Source organism: Podarcis raffonei, chromosome 1 (assembly GCF_027172205.1).
Source record: "Podarcis raffonei isolate rPodRaf1 chromosome 1, rPodRaf1.pri, whole genome shotgun sequence".
Lineage (NCBI taxonomy): Eukaryota > Metazoa > Chordata > Lepidosauria > Squamata > Lacertidae > Podarcis > Podarcis raffonei.
In genome coordinates this window covers 79,000,022-79,017,027 of record NC_070602.1, presented here as the reverse complement: position 1 = coordinate 79,017,027, position 17,006 = coordinate 79,000,022, and the positions used below count along the sequence as shown (strand labels likewise).

Sequence of the window (17,006 nt, the reverse complement as noted above, 5' to 3'; positions counted from 1 at the left end):
TGTGTTGTATTTGTATTAATTTTATTCTTTAGTTAGCTGCCCTGGGAATGCTGGTTGGTTACTGAAAGGCTGGGTATACATATAGAAATATCAAGAATACAATAAACGACTTGCCACACAGAAACCTTCAAGGCTGCCTTGGTCAGACAGACCAAGCTCAGGATTGTCAGCACTGACTGGTAGTGGTTCTCCAGTGTTTCGGGCAACAGCCTTTCCCTAACCCACCTGGAGACACCAGTGATTCAACCTGGGACCATTTGAATGCAGTTTGGTAGAGCATATGCTCTACTGCTGAAGCTGATGAATGAGAGTGGAGCAACAGCAAGGAACCTTATAATGTGATGGAAAACCTGCAGTCCTCAATTCAGCAACTGAAGCACCACCATCACCAACAAATAAACCATAATTGGGATTTTCCTAACTCAAAAGTAGCAAGAAGAACAGTTTGAGAGAGCTCCCTGACAAGAATATTTGACTTAAGTATGGAACAAAATATCAACATGTGTTTGCAGCCCCAGGGCCAATGAAAACAGATATTATATTAAATGAAGTAAAGGCTAGGAAGATTCATAATCTGTTGGAAGGGAAATAGGGAGAAGTGCCCCTAACCTCTCTGATATTTCCCCTAACAGTTGACTCTGTGGCCTTTGCCACAGGAATCTGCATTGCAGAGCTGCTCTGTTCCTAATGCCACCCCTTCTTCCTTGCACATTTGTGATGCACAGTTGGAGAGTGAGTGACCTGTTGCAGTGCTTGCACCAGGAAGCAGAATTTGGTCAAATTCTCCCTGGAAAAATAATGGAAACACTATCTGTATTGGAAGGGGGCAGCCCCACCTTAAAGCATCAGCCAAAGTATTCTGTGGGGTCCTCAAGTTAGATCAGGAGAATCTGCTGTATTTTCCTAGGAGCAATGTAAAGATGAAAACAGAGGAGAAATTTAAGTTTTATGCAGAGCAGTTGGAAGCCTCTAACTAGACTCTATCATCACTTAGGCAGCATGAGAGCCATACCAGTGCTGCTCCTTCCTGCGCTGGAAGGGTAATGCGAGAAGCTTTAGACCAGTGTTTCTCAACCAGGGGCCATATGGCCCCCTGGGCTCCCCAGGATATTCCAAGGGGGCTACAGGTGAAAAATGTGCAAATGGGGGCCACAGCAAGAGGCTAGGGGACCACAGAAGGAAGTGAGAAGTGAAGAAAAATATTTTCTTTTGTTTAAAATCCTGATTGGCTGGCTATCCGCTTGGCGAATCACAAGTGGGTAAGGGGGTGGCCCACCAGGGCCTAATGCTCCTTTTTGCCATGTATGTTTCCTTGGAGCAGTCCTGGTTTGTTTCCAGTGGGAGAGTGTGATCGATGAGACTCCTGTTTTGACCAGTAGAACCAGCAATCCAGAACCCCCAGGTCAGGTAAGTGCGGTGGTGGGATGGCAATGGATAGGGCTGGGCAAGCCAGAGCTGATTTTTGCTGCTGCCAGTTCTGGACCTGGTGGCAGCCTGGGCCTGACTCTGCACTGAGTTCAGTGGGCCTTACTCCCAGGTAAAGGTATGTGGGGCTATAGTGTTTTATCTAGGCAGCCAGGACTCCTCCGTATGACAATATCTTTTTGCACCAGGTCAGTGAGGACCACTTGCTTTTTAAAATTCTCTCATATAACTCCCTGTGTGCCTTTTGGACTGTATCTGTAGGTTCCCCCCCTGTGTCAAATAACTGAGGTCAAAGAAGTGTTGCTTACGTTTTATAATACATGGAAGATAGATCTTCCTCAGGAGGTTCTGGACTCTCCTTCCTTGGAGGTTTCCAAGCAGAGGTTGGCTGGCCATCCGTCATGTATGATCTAGTTGAGATTCCTGCATTGCATGGGGTTGGACTCGATCCCTTCCAGCTCTCCATTTCTATGAAGGGCCAGTCGATTTCTATGAAGGGCCAGTCTCCAGGACTGGGGGCCCTTACGCCTGCTGCTTGGGTTTCTGGCCAGCTCTCAGATCTCTCCCTCCTTCACAATTTCCCCCAGGGTCTTGGGAGTGGAAAGGGCAGTGAGCTAGGAACTTCAGAGCGGTCACCCAAATGCCTGGCTAGCTGCATATGAGGCTACTCAGGAGGAGAAGGAAGCACCTGCTCCAATCAGGAGCGCCAGGAAAGGGTGGATCACTAGTTCCTATGTAAGCTCCCAGTCTGAGCTGCTTCGTTGCTGATGCACTGGCTCTCATCCAAACTCTCGCCTTCCTGACCTGGGGAAATGGACAAGCTTCTGTGCTGTTGAGGAAATATAAGAACCTGCTCCTAGAAACATCTTTATTAGTCTTGTTATGCTGACAGAAATGGGCTCCCTTCCTGCTAAGGGGTGGCGAAAGTGAAGTGCACTCTGGCCCCAGAACGCAAGTGCCAGACTTTTGACACTCACTTTATCATGCCTTCGTGGATGAAGCTGCTGAGGCTCTGGGGCTGTCTAGCAAGGACTCGGATTAATTGGTGTCTCTGCTAAATGTCTAGAAAAGTATTTGATGCCTGCCAGCCAGCGAGATGCAGAGGTAATTATCCCTCCAACCCCCATGGCCTGCATTAGCCATACATCACTGTGCTGTCACAACACTCTGAGGACTGTTTTTCATACATTGAAAGTGTGAGCCAAGAGGACAAAAGCTTATATTTTTTTCAATAAGCAAAATTGGTTGGGGGAGGGGGGAAATGCTTCTGAGATTCTCAGAGCATATGTAATCCTGCCCCTGCCGGCCTTTCAAGGATCCTTGCTTTGGCTAGGGAGCTGGAAAATTTGAGATGCTTTCTTTGTATGGTGTATAAGGAAAGTGATGCTGTGTGTAAAAGTCGATCTGCACAACCGTTACTATAATAGAAAGCAGATAAAGTGCTGGTTTTGGACCTAGGTTAAGATGAATTGCCTAGCCATTTTGGAAGGAAATCTTGCTCTCCCATTAGTTGGCATGATGCAAAAAAAACACACACAAAAAAACGGGGGGAGGGTAGCTGTGCGGATTGATGAGACAAAATGCAAACTATTCTATATGCTCAGAAAGTGCTGGGGAAACAACTGTCCCATACTGAGCTCCCCCCCTCCAAATCTGAGTAGTTACAGAAATGTGTGAGCTGATGTTATCACATCCTATAAGTTCTCCCCCCACAAAGAAAAAGCCTGGTGCATTATGTTTGGGGACATGCACAAAGTGTGGGTCTCACATCACACATTTCCATATCTATGTGGAAAAAGGAGAAATCAGAAGCAGAGCTGCTGTTTTTAGCTGTAAACCCAAGTTTGTCATCACACCTATCCTTCCCTTAACAGTGCTGTGTAAGCGGGAAACATACATTGTAAATATTTTAGTTCCTAGTATGTGTTGTACAATTACACAAGATCAAATAATGTCAGTAAAAATCCCTTATGCAGCAAAAAGTTCCCACTAATAAATATAGCCCAATAGGTTGGAAACAAGATTGTCTCAACATGTAATTTTGAATACTACAAACCTGACAAAAAGAAACTTAATTTAAACTCAGAATGATTAAGACTATAGATGTACATAGTTTACCTGGTAGTAAGCTCCATTTCACACCATTGGGCTTACTTCTAATATGCAAAAGATTGCTTTATGTTGCTAATTGAAAACATATGGGAAAATCCTAACTGTGCCAGAAGCTACAAAGCAAAGGTTTAATAATGGGGGTGGGAGGGAGTGTTCCATAGCTTTGGCACCACAACTGAAGTCTTTTCAAGGAACTCTTGAAAATTTGATCTTCCATGGATTAGGAATTCAATTTATGGGAATGTGCTTTGATTCTTGAACACATAAACTTGTGTCATGTTTGGTGATAAGAGGCCAAGATGGAGCTTGGAGCTTGGCCACAAATTCAGAATTATCTTTGGGCTAAACTAGATGAGCTGTTGAAGAATCTATTTGGATTTCACATCTCTCTCTTTAATTTCTTTTAATAGCAAAAGAGGTTGCCATGAATTGTATTGGAGATAAAGCACAAGGGGGTGGTTTTTAAAATTCTCACACTACCTCCACTAGGGAGAACATACACATACCCCATGTTTATCCCAAAGGTCAAATAGGAATGTGGGTGGATTTAGATTAGGAAAGCAGTGCTGGGGAAGGGGTTAAGTCCTCCTTCCCCAGTGCTACAGCCCTCATTTAATTCAGGATTGTTTTGCATCTACTTTCGAAATAAAGTAAACGAAAAAGGAGGTTCTGTGCACAATCTCCAGGGTCTTATTTGCCATGGTGAGCAAATAAGCAAGAAGTTTCTTGGCAAGAAGACCGTTCATAATCTCTGCTGGATGAGAGAAGGGGCTTTGGATGTCTGTTACTGAGCAGGGCGGTCCTCATGCACACCAATGGACTGTAACCACCCCTCAGTTCCCAGGGGAACCTTTGTCTGTCCAGGATCTAAAAACGTTTCCATATGTGTGCGAACTGATTCCCTGAAGTGTGAATACTCCTATTTCTTCAGGGAATCTGGGGAGCATTTTATGAAGAACCACCCATGCCATGTTCTTTAGAATAATTGCTGATGGCCACCTTCATAGAATTGTAGAGTTGGAAGGGACCTGGTACAGCGGTACCTCGGGTTACATATGCTTCAGGTTACATACGTTTCAGGTTACAGACTCCGCTAACCCAGAAATATTTCCTCGGGTTAAGAACTTTGCTTCAGGATGAGAACAGAAATCGTGCAGCAGCGCAGCAGCAGCAGCAGGAGGCCCCATTAGCTAAAGTGGTGCTTCAGGTTAAGAACAGTTTCAGGTTAAGAACAGACCTCCAGAACGAATTAAGTTCTTAACCCGAGGTACCACTATATATGGTTCAATGATGATCCACGATGGGCAGGTATTTTAATGTTTCATCCATGTGAGCCTCTTTTCTGCTTCTGTTTATAATTTTTAATGGCACGTTTAATGTAGAAAGTCTCCTACAGTCTTAATCACATGGTGTGCCTTGAACTGCTCTGTGCGGTGGCCATTGCCAGCGGCTCTTTTGGCAGAGAGGGTCGATGGACCCCAGGTTGTTCATTACACTCTAGTCGGTGACTATGATGGCTTTTCACACTGGCTCATTCAGTGAGAATGAACTGGCCAAAGCTTCCCAGTCATAACCAAGACATAGCATTGGTGACTGAGTCTACTCACCCACATAGGAAACACAAACCTCCTTCTCCCTCATGGCTCTCTCCCTCTCATATATCTTCCCTCAGGGACTTTAAGGAAGGAGGCAGCTTATGTTTCCTGAGTGGATGAAAGAAAAAACACAACCTACTGGAAAAAAATCATTCCTTTTCCCCCCGAACGGTGAACAAATATTTTGAGGATGGGTGTGGGAGGATTGGAGCCCAATTAGCTGGTGCACTAGGAGTGGGGTGACAGGGTTGTGCTGGCAGGCCCACCTTTGAGATTTGGGGGCCTAATTGGGCCCATCGACCAGATGTTGCCCACCCCTGGGCTCGGAAATAGTGAGCACATTGTACTTGCCACTTCTTAAAACAACCAAAATACATCCCTCTCCCCAATTGGATTAGATTGAGGGAAGGTTCGAGAGGAGGCCCAAGGAGAAGTTAAATCTTGTATTACTTCTCTTCAGAAACACCTGCCTCAGTGTTTCAGAGCATGAGCTATTCTCATAGTCACCATCTGTCATTTTTACTGCCCATCACATTAGAGGGCGGGGAATAAATGGACACACTTTCTTTTTCTTTTTACAGCAAAGGAGGAATGGGAGAATAAATGGAGAGTTTATTTCCTTCCCTATGAGCCAGGCTGAGTCTTAGGTGAAGATTCGTCATTGGAGCCCATGAATATTTAGCAGGCCTCTGAAGGCCTCTTTTTCTCACCTGAAAGTACTGAGAGCCTGACAGTGCAGCTAAAATAACACACTGGCTGAGTCGTCCTTATTAGCTGCTGCTTCCCTTCTGTGATGGAGACATTTTGCTGAGAACCCCCAGAGACCTGCTGCCTCTTAGTCTTGGTGGTATGAGGAGGCAAACATGCATAAAATACAGTTTATGTGGTGTAAAAATGCTTTATTAAGCCTGTTCTTTCCATTGCCATCACCACCAATGCAGTGTATCAAATGAGTTTGCCAGGGATGTTAACCTTCATTTATTTACTTTCCCGCTATGGTAGATGAGAGAGCCTGTTCACTGGGCCATAAATAATTGGCCTGAGTTGTATGAGAGAAGTTATTAGGTATAAGATATTTGCCTCCTTTTGGACCCTGGTGCATAGCTGGTCGAGTGCTGATGATAGGATTGGTTCAGGTGCTGCTCTGATATTTCACAGTGCACCTCAGGCCAGACTTAATGTCCAGAGTTAAATGTCAGGAGATCCATCCCTTCAGTCAAGTGAAGCTATCCCAGACCTCAGACAAGCTGTAGAAAATGTGGAGCATTTGATTTCCAACCCTATGGGGAGTCACAAGTTCCAAATCTGTACGTACTGCATGGGTGAGCCCATATTGTGATCTTATTTAGTTGGTATCTGATATCAAGTTGCAACACTATTGTCATTTTTATTTTGTCCTTTAGTCAGTCATAGTTTTTGTGTTAAGTTCTCTGCCATCACCAAAAATGATGGGCTTTTGCATTTTCCTTATTTCAATCTTTTGCAACTTTTAAGGCTTTCTGCTGTTAACTGTTTAGGCTTCTTTGTTGTTGTTAACTCCTTACTAGCCCAGTTTTCATTTTTTCATTAAAAAATATTTAAGAATGTTAACTGGGAAATTCTTGCAACCTACTGTTTTCTAATGGCCTTTATCTCTTAAAACATTACCTCCAGATATATATGGAGGTTGTGTTCTGAGGTAAGAACCTTTTTCAGCATATCCTTGCACAGCACGAACAAGTATGAGTCTTTACAGACACAGGAAAGTTTGAGAGGTATGCTGTATCACCTATGAATTACTTTTAAATAAATTTCTCTCATGTGTAGAAACTGTGTCTAATGGGTTTCTCTTTTTGTACCTGTTTCTTGGTACAAATTATACTGTTTTATTGCTTGTGTTGTAATGTTCTTATTTGTTATCAATCGTTTTATTTGTATCTGCCTTTTCTAAAGATAAAACCATACTCAAGATGGCTTACAACATATAAAAAATTACATAACTGCAAACATAAAAAAGGTGCTCACAAACAATAAACAAAACGTCAAAAAGTACACAACCAAATTACCCTGCCTGGGAGTGTTTTGTGTGTTCCTTTTTTTGAACTTAGAGATACCTCTGAGGAACTAGCTGGTAAGTGTGTGTGGGTGTTTGCGTGTTGCATGTGTGTTTAGGGAAGTTTTTAATGTTTGATGTTTTGTTGTGCTTTTAATTCTGTTGGAAGCCACCCAGAGTGGCTGGGGAAACCCAGCCAGATGGGCGGGGTATAAACAATAAATTATATTATTATCATTATCATCATTATTGAAGCGGCAGGCTTGGCAAAGTGCTCTTGCTCTTCAAGTTCATTCATGATATGAGTGCCATTCTGCTCTAATCTCCTGTGCAGGCAGAGGTGGTGATGGGGTAGCATTAGCAGTGAATGAAGGCCGTCCTCACATGGGAATTATTACTGGAACGTGCTTGCTAACCAGAATTTGCCCAGCTCTGCTATTAATTACTGCTGCACATAATGCAGACACAGCTAGCTTAATTTTAAGTCCTCTGACACCTTTGGGGAAAGGCTGAAATTTCCTCCCAGCTAGGCTTAGATCCACCTTTGCTCATCTGCTTCTCATTGACCACAACTCTTTGGGTTCATTCTGTGCACCATTTACCCAGGATGTCTCCTTTCCAGCATGGTTGCCTCTCAACCAGTTCCATGTTACCTACAGCTTTAGGTCTTCTCTGGAAGACAAAAGCAGACTGAGCCCCCCCCCCCCTTCTCTTGCAAGGAGGCTACGCTGAACAGAGTTTCTGAGTTCTCTGCTGCTTGTCCCCTCTTCCTTGGGGATGCCCACGACGTTAGATGAGCTGGAGGCAGGGAATCCTCCTTTCTCTATCCTTTCATTTCTCTTTGCTTGGTATTGCAAGGCAAACACGACTGAAAATTCGACAGCATGTCTCTTTGTTTGCTGCCACAAGCATGCTCCGTTACCTCTTGTCTCTCTGCTTGTAATGCTCAGTCCTGACATAAACTTTGAAGGTGTACAACTTTAATTTCCTTCTCCCAGTTTAATTTGTCCCATGTAGAAAAGGGAGAAAGCAAGCTCTTCCAGTAAAGGAATTCAAAGAGCAAAAAACAGGAAAGTTAGAGAAGAAATCACCTCCTTTGTACACACCCCACAGTCATGCTCACTGCCCTAGACATTGGCGCACGCTCCATCAATAGGGTAAGTCAGTCACAAGCTGTGCAGCCTTGTCTTGAGAAGGCAAAACGACACTGACCCCCCCCCCGCCACCGCTCACAAACCACAAGTGTGGAAGGCTATATGTACAGGAATTACACACAGGTGAGCACTGGGGTAATAAGAGACTAGCTGAAAGGAAGCAGGCAGACATATCCTTGGGCTTTTAGTTGCCATGCTGTGCCGCCACTACTCTGGAGCTGCACAGCCTTAGGCTTGTTACTGAACAAAGCGGCAGCACCTCTCCTTTGTACCCTTCTTCAGACTGAAGAGTGCTTCTGATGGCTGCTTTTTTTAGCCATGTCTGAGGGTGCTCTGGAAAAGGAGAGCTCCTTGGAGGTTAGAGGTAAGGATCAGACAACGGCACTCAGACTGGTACATGGTCTGTTCTGTCAAAAGCACACGTGAGCGAGGGACTAGAGGGTTCGATGAGAGGGTGACATTGTGCAACCTGTTCAGTTCCTGTCTTGGAACTCAAGTGAACTAAGCTGAAACGGATTCTTGCATCTGATTTTTAAATTCAGAAGTGTGGAGGCTGAGTCTTGTTGCCTTTGGAGCAGGGAGTTCCAGGTCCATGAAGGCTTTCAGTGGTGCCTCTAGGCAGGAGCACCAGACACTCAGTTTTCATTTCTTTTTAAATAAAAAAGCATTTTTTATCCCTTTTAGAAAGTTATGTGGTAAAATGTGCAGTTACCTTTGAAGTTTTTTCCTTGAAATGTGACTGTTGTGGCTACCTTGTATATTTTTTCTGGTACTGAGGAATCCTTGCTATTGGACAGCATCAGTGTGCGATCTCCATAATCAAGGCATAGTGATGGCAAGCATAAAGTTGTGGGGGGTGGTTGTGTCTCTCAAGTTTGTGCTATACTATGCTGCCCTTGAGGGACGCGGGTGGCACTGTGGGTAAAAGCCTCAGCGCCTAGGGCTTGCCGATCAAAAGGTCGGCGGTTCGAATCCCCGCGGCGGGGTGCGCTCCCGCTGCTCGGTCCCAGCGCCTGCCAACCTAGCAGTTCGAAAGCACCCCCAGGTGCAAGTAGATAAATAGGGACCGCTTACTGGCGGGAAGGTAAACGGTGTTTCCGTGTGCTGCGCTGGCTCGCCAGATGCAGCTTTGTCATGCTGGCCACGTGACCCGGAAGTGTCTCTGGACAGCGCTGGCCCCTGGCCTCTTGAGTGAGATGGGCGCACAACCCCAGAGTCTGGCAAGACTGGCCCGTACGGGCAGGGGTACCTTTACTTTACCTTTATGCTGCACTTGGCAGCCATTTTCTATTATGTCACATCCCGCGGCAGCCATTTTGTGATGGATTCCCTCAGCACTTTCTCAAAATGTGAAGTGTGTCCACTAGTCAAAAACAGTTGGCAACCCCCTAGTTTATGTATTTATTCACCACCACCACCACGCTGGATTCCCTTTAGTGTATCCTCTGTTCCCTGTTAGCTACAAGTAAGAATTTGCATTTATATTGCACTATTGGCTATTGAACACCACACATTAGATCAAGTGCTGTGCACTTTTATGGCCAACAGCCTACAAGAATAAACAGATTGGTCCCAAAGGTGTCATGCCAGCTTTTGCCTTTGCACTGCTGCTGCAGACTAATAAGATTGCTGTTCTGGGATGACTCTTCTTAGAAAAGGAGGCCCTTGGTAGAAGAATGATTCAGAGCTAAGAAGGGTTTGCTTCAACAAAGGGTGCTGATTTTGAAGACAGCAGCCCGTAAAGCACCTGTGTTTGGAGCTTAAAGCAAGAAGTAAGCCAATGCTTTCTGTCCATTGTTTTCTGGTACCCCCCCTTCCTTCTCTCAAGAAACTAAAAGCTTGGTACCTGTCTACCGATAATGTTTTCCTATTAAAAGCTTAGAAACCTGGCAAGATAGGTTATCGGGCAAAAGTATATGGGTCCCTTTAGTGCAGAGCACCCACCTCTCTCCCAAAAAAGTCAGTACTTTCTGACACTGGAAGTAATTGCGTCTTTGTAAACAGCCCGTTGCTGCTTTGCCTCATTTGCTCTCACCTTTTGTTCATGCCTTAGCAAGGGAGCCTCTCTGCCCAGCCAATCATCCCAGCATCTTTCCTGCTGCTATTCATCAGGACAGTGACTTGGTACCTAACATCTCTGAATTTTTACAGGGTCTATTGTGAAAGCTGACTTCTGTTCCCAGGGCCAGGGCAGTACCCAGGGCAATTTGTGGGGTCAATCCTCTGATGCTTGCACTTGCACTTGCCCTGAAGTTTCTTTGTGTGGGTTTGCAGTTGCAGTTTGCCATTTTCTCCAGCGGAGAATGCCATAATACGAGGCACTCAAAGATCACTAATGAGTTTAATTTTATGGCCCTTCATTGGCCTGTTGCTCACTGTTTGATTGCCCTGTTTTATTGCTCTAATTATATTGTTAATCGAGTTTATTACTTGTTTCCCCCCCCTCTCTCCTTTTTTGATTAAATGTAGATTTATGTCCTCCTCGCCATCCACCATACAGTGTTCTCACTCTTTCCATAGTCTGACCATGAAACTAGGACTCTGGATACTTCCAGTGTCACTGTTTTCGGGTGGGATAATTCAGGCTGTGCAATTAAAGCTGACTTGGAGCTCTTGCACAACAAACCTGCTTCCCCCAAAGGTCAGACTTTTTATGATAAGGAAAGTGATGGGGAAATGTGGGATTAACCCTTGCTTGATGCAACACTGTCTAAATCTCCCCACAAACAAATCAGGATAAATGTTCATTAAATAGACAACAACCTCTTAATATCTCCACCAAACAAATTGGGTTGAATGCTCATTAAAAGGTAAATTGTTGGTACCCAGATGAACTTTTTGGAAAATAAGGATATTTTTGAAGATACCCAGTAGGTTTTGTGCTACTAGTAGAAAAGATAAGAATAGGCAAGGATTCCAAGGCAATTGATTCTTTGCAGAGAAGTGGGGCAGGGGAAGGGATTTGTATTTTCAAATTTGGATATCAATATATTTGTTGTAAAATTGAAAAATGATGGGGGGGATTCTTTGCATCTTAAGCTAGGCATAACCAGCTGAATGTGTGAGTTCCTAGTTTCAACAATAGTTTTCAAAAGCTTCCTCTACGTCCTTGTTTTCCCCTGCTTACAGTCAAGAGTCTACAACAGAAAATAAAACTGCATTATGACCAGTTCAAAATGTTGGCCTATATTCACTAAATTTGAAAATAGGTATTGTTAGTGTATGAAATTCCAATACTGTTGAGATCTTTGGGTGGGGGAGAAATCTTCCTCATCCTTATTGTCTGTTAATGACAGTAGCTCTTGACTATGCTAGTTATTTACTGTATATCCATATATTTGTAATGCCCATCTGCACTAGTTATATCTGGTATTTGGTGTTGAAAAATGTTCTGATTCTTCAAATTTGCCTGCTTCAGCTTGGCACCTAGCAAAAATGAATGTGGGGCATGTACGTCATGAATGAGTAATGGTGACTAGTAGAACTAACTCTGGCTACCAGGGCCGGCCCCAACATGAGACAAGGTGAGGCAACCGCCTTGGGCAACAGGATCCACAGGGGCATTAGATCCGGATGCAGATATTATTTGCCCCCTTGCTCCTGATGTAGATCTTCACTCACCCCTTCTTCTGTACTGAGGAGGGAGGCACCATTTTGTGGTTTGCGTCAAATACAAAATGTATTGGGCTGGCCATGACAGCCACTTGTGAATTTCATTGCCCTTGGTGTGCCTGTGTAATTGCCCTGCTCCAATCTCACTTTCAACTCTTTTTGAAAGGCCAGTAGATAGTTGCACCTGCTATTCTTGCAATTCCACAGATTTATTTTGGATTGGATGTGCACAAATATACAATATGTTCACGCAATCAATATTGTAAATGGGTTCAACTGCAGTTTTAGTGTCTTGCACAGAATTCTGGCTATCCCTATTGCTGCAGCAGTTACTAGGAGAAGCTGCTGAATATTTTCTTTTCCTTACCTGCTGAAGATTTGGAAATCCCACCTTCTGTTGTATCTAGCAATAGGAACAACTGAGGGGGAGAGGAAGGTAAATTTTTTTTTGCATAAATGTGTTACCTGATGTGTGTGTTAGATTACATTGAGAAAGGCATCAGGACACACATTAACCTCTCCCTTTTGCACAGGACTGGCCTTCACAAACCCCAGTGAGCAGCTACAAACCCCAGTTTGTATATAGTCTTGTAATGACTCCCGTTTCCTACTTGCTGGGAGGAGGCGTTTGCTAGTTTTGTCACACAACTGTAACATTTCGTTCCCTCTACCTTCTTGGGCCAAGCAGGGCTCTGGGCTCTCCACCTTCCCTTCCTCAGAGCTTTGTCCTGCATGGTTCAGGGAAAAGGAGAGTTTTATTTCCCAGCGGGGTGAGTGGGATGTCAAGATGCATCCAAGAGGCCTGCGTCTTTGCACCTCTTTCTCTCATATGTCTTTACGCAGGTGGCCAGCTGGCTCCTTGCATTGGCTTCATTCTCCCCAGCGATCTGGTGCTTAAAATAGCACCAAACCTCAAGTCATTATCCTCCTTGGGGCTTCCCACCTGGCTTTGCCTTTGGGTAGAACTGTCTTTAGACTGGTCAGTCTTTTCCCTTCTGCTCTGATGAGAACGAGACTGGCACTCCCTTTAGAGAGGATTGGAGTGTGTAGGCAGCTGCAGGAACTTGGCAGATCTGCCCTCCTTTCCCCCCAAAAGAGTTTTTAACACACTCTTTCACAAAAAGTATACAACTCTTATTTGACCACTAAAGTTTCTCTTCCGGGGGCAGTTTCTTTCTTTTTTTAAAGAGGCAGCTAGGAAAGCAGAAACTTGCAGTCCAAGCTTAATAATTGTTCCCATCCACTGCACTTCAGAGAGATGCCAGTCTCTGAAGGATCCAGCCTAGCGCAGGCTCTACTTCCCATCTTCTTTGAGTATTCTCTTTTGTTTTTCCTGGCTGAAATGTGACCTTAATTATGCCTTTTGTTTGCCTTGATGGGTGGGATGTGGGTGGCGCTGTGGGTTAAACCACTGAGTCTAGGGCTTGCCGATCAGAAGGTTGGTGGTTCGAATCCCCGCGACGAGGTGAGCTCCCATTGCTCGGTCCCTGCTCCTGCCAACCTAGCACGTCAGAGTGCAAGTAGATAAATAGGTACCGCTCTGGCGGGAAGGTAAACGGCGATTCCGTGCGCTGCTCTGGTTTGCCAGAAGCAGCTTAGTCATGCTGGCCACATGACCCGGAAGCTGTACACCGGCTCCCTCGGCCAGTAAAGCGAGATGAGTGCCAGAACCCAAGAGTTGGTCACGACTGAACCTAATGGTCAGGGCTCCCTTTACCTTTATCTTGCCTTGATGTAGGACAGAGAAATGTGTGTATGTGTAAAAACTAGCCTTTCTAATTCACATTTGTTGCCTTGTCCACTTTTGATTCTGATCCTGCCCACCTCTGGCCTGTGGCTGCAAGAAGGTTGCCCAGAACAGAATGTGGCCCTTGATTTGAAAACAATTCTTCCCTGTTCTGGACTTTGGACTGCCTGCCTTATCTTCATATTCTTGACCTTTAGCTTCTGGTGTCTCGAACATCCCCCTGCTAAAGATGCATCTGGCAAATGCTGTCATAATGGCATTTCTACACTACAGACTGATACATCTTTCTATATCAATTTAACTGTCATGGCTTCCCCCAAATAACCCTTGGAGTTTGGTAAGTGTGCTGGAATTTATTTATTTATTTGGGGGGGCATTTCCAGAGGAGAGAATTTTAAAGCAGTTTAGTATGACCAAAGACAGCTGCATATCTTAATGCAGTGTATATTCCTGGATATTTTTATTATCTACTTGGCTCTTTCCTATTTTATCCCTATTTTTAGGATCTGCTTTCTCTTTTCACCTTGTTATATGTGCACAGGGACTATCTTTCTACCACTCTATCACCAATAATCTCCAAAAAGTGCACCAGTGTTGATTGCTGATTATGCCATCACATGGAGTTTAAAATGCTTTGCGATCTTCCCGCTTTTCACCCAGCTTAGCTTTTATCCTATTCGCTTTCCAAGTCCCAGAATTTGGAATCTCGTTCTTAGCAGTATTGGACAGAGCTGTAGTCCATGCCTCGGGGAAAGAGAGCAGCAGCAGCAACAACAACAGCTGGTGTGCTGTGATTGACAGGATGATAAGGTGACTGCACAGGCTGAAAGAGGATGGGAATAATTCTTGGCAATTCATTTTCTTCCAAGAGGAAGAAGGTGTGACTTGAGAGCAGTATAGTGGCTGGAAAGTGACCATGTGCCTAAATGTCCTGGAGGGAAAAGGGGCTTATAATGGGAGAAGACAGATGCAACACCATATTGAAAGTGGCCTCACCACACTGAGGCCACAACTGTCCCATTACATTTAAAGCACTATTGTACCACTTGAACAGTTACTGCTTACTGCAAAAAATCCTGGGAACTGTAATTTGTTAAGGATGCTAAGAATTGTTAGGAAACCCCCTTGCAGAGCTGCAGTTCCCAGATTGCTAAACCACTGTGGGCATTGTAGCTCTGTGAGGGGAATAGGGCGTCTCCTAATAACATTCCGATTCTGGAAAGTGAAAACCTCACCTGTATTGCCCCTGTTCAACTCAGAATTTGCGAAACAGACAAAGCTGATGCCCCTCCCTAATAAACATATAATCCTACAGAATAATCCAAGTATTCCAGTTCTTCTGATTATGAGTCCAGTCTTTCTGTCCTTAGCATTTCAAGGCCATACAGTACAGTAAATAAAAGGTGCTAGCTGGAAAACTTATATGTACCTTTTGAGTCCCTTGTAGCAGGTATATTCATGGCTTTTTGAACATAGTCTTCCTAACACTTTAGTTGTGTAGGTAACCCAAACTTCTAGGGTAAAGATCTTTTATAGTTAGATGCTATTGCTGACATCTGTCATAACAAAAAGAGTGCCTTATTCATATAAAATATTTTCTGTTCGCTCCAGAATTAAATTTCTGGAGCCCAACTGTGGTAAGGCAGAATAGGGCAGGGAATAGCATTACAGGGTTGGGATGTTTGTACTTGGCCTCATAGTGTGTAATTCTGCCTTATTGCAAAAGCTTTCAGAAAGAAGGGCTATGCCTTTGTCTTCAGGATAATGTCTTGCTCCTTAATATCAAGGCCAGGGGATATGAGTGTATGTGAAGAAAACAAAGGATTTGTATCTGAAACATGTGGTTGAAATTGCTTGGTTTCATTTCTTCAAGCACTAAGGAATATGATAAATGATGTTATTTGAACGCGTGTAATAACCTATTAATGAATGGAATTTCATTTAGAGCTATCAAAATGGGAAACACCATAATCATGTGGTTTCAGGGAGGGAAAAACACTAAATTGTCAGTTCTGAAAATACTCCATGGGGAATCCAGCTGCAAAAAAAATCCAATCAAAGGAAGAGGTTGTTATGAAGTGAGAGTGCTGCATCATTAGCAACCAAAAAGAAAAGCCAGGGTAAGAAGTAGGTAGAAATTTTCTATGGAGAGAGGAGAAACCACTTTCTCTGCATTTTGCAAGGGAGTATATATATGAGAAGGGACGCGGGTGGCGCTGTGGGTTAAACCACAGAGCCTAGGACTTGCCAATCAGAAGGTCGGCGGTTCGAATCCCCGCGACGGGGTGAGCTCCCATTGCTCAGTCCCAGCTCCTGCCAACCTAGCAGTTCGAAAGCACATCAAAGTGCAAGTAGATACATAGGTACCGCTCCGGTGGGAAGGTAAATGGCGTTTCCGTGCGCTGCTCTGGTTTGCCAGAAGTGGCTTTGTCATGCTGGCCACATGACCTAGAAGCTGTACGCCGGCTCCCTTGGCGAATAAAGCGAGATGAGCGCCGCAACCCCAGAGTCCGTCACGACTGGACCTAATAGTCAGGGGTCCCTTTATATATGAGATGCTGGATTGCTTTGATGCATTACCCCCTCATGGGGGTGATCATGGCAATGGAAAATAACTCATAGCAATTTTAGCTTGTGCATTTCGTGCAGCCTTATCTATGGAAACATGGACATGTTCGTTAAAACCAGAGGTGTAGGGGCAAGATTCTGCCTGTGATATCACGCTGAGCTTCAAAAATATTACAGTGCATATCTTAAGGCCCACCACAACTGTAGGAGCAAAGTCCCCATCCTTGTCCTCCACCTTTGAGTTAGCTATACAGTGGTACCTCAAGTTACAAACGCCTCAGGTTACAAACGTTTAAGGTTACAAACTCCGCTAACCTGGAAGAGTTACTTCGAGTTGAGAACTTTGCCCCAGGATGAGAACGGAAATTGTGTGCTGGTGGTGCAGCGGCAGCAAGAGGCCCCATTAGCGAAAGCACGCCTCTAGTTAAGAACAGTTTCAGGTTAAGAACGGACCTCCAGAACGAATTAAGTGTGTGATCTTTTGACCATCCTGCTGTTTTTCAAGCCTATCCGTATCTCAGTGTGAGCAGGAGGGTTTCCTGCCCCCCCCGACTTGGAGTAAAGGCAGTTGGTCTTCCCAAAGAGTGGAATGAGCAAGGTTTCTCACTCATTTGCAGTCCTCTCCGCAGCACAAGGGTGTGTGTGTTGTCAGAGAGAGAGAAAATGCAGTTGCCAGTTGCAACCTGGTGAGTGCATTTGTGGACCCGTAATTAAAAGGAAACTGCTGCAGTACTTTTAAAGTTGTCTCAATTCACCCTCTT

At 44.5% G+C, this 17,006-nt stretch overlaps 1 protein-coding gene across 4 annotated transcripts in view; it reads left to right on the top strand.

Annotated features, from left to right (window-relative positions):
• Positions 1 to 17,006, top strand: part of B4GALNT4 (beta-1,4-N-acetyl-galactosaminyltransferase 4) — a 165,249-nt gene that overhangs the window by 39,821 nt on the left and 108,422 nt on the right. The window contains exon 1 of one of the 4 annotated variants that reach the window (XM_053396033.1): positions 1,279 to 1,402. The exons of 2 other annotated variants lie outside the window; for them this stretch is intronic. The gene's annotated coding sequence lies outside the window, so the exon portion shown is untranslated. Of the gene's footprint in view, positions 1 to 1,278; positions 1,408 to 17,006 lie in introns of those variants that run through there. One more of the 4 variants, XM_053396008.1, reaches the window with a different exon arrangement.